We start from the raw sequence: 305 nt of genomic DNA, 5'->3' as shown, positions 1-305 counted from the left end.
TGCAAAGCACATCCTTACACTGACACCCAAAGCCTGATTTTTGCAAGTACCTGACAAAGTACCTTAATTTTTGGCTCACCATCCTACGGGCTTCTTTTCCTTACAAATCTCCATTTTCCTTTGTTGAAGCTTAAAAGGTTTGGGATTGCAATTCTTTTCTTGGCTTCCCTTATCTTTGGTCTTTAAAAGCGAACCTTGGGGTAATCATCAATATGGCAGTTGCTGCACTTTTTTTGAGTTTCTGCTGAGCCCGCAAAAAAAATGGAAAGGAATAATAACAGAAATGCTACTTCTTTTTTTGGTAC

This window comes from Penaeus monodon, chromosome 15 (genome assembly GCF_015228065.2).
Source record: "Penaeus monodon isolate SGIC_2016 chromosome 15, NSTDA_Pmon_1, whole genome shotgun sequence".
NCBI lineage: Eukaryota > Metazoa > Arthropoda > Malacostraca > Decapoda > Penaeidae > Penaeus > Penaeus monodon.
The sequence above is the reverse complement of the archived record's forward strand: the minus strand, read 5'-3'. Positions refer to the sequence as shown.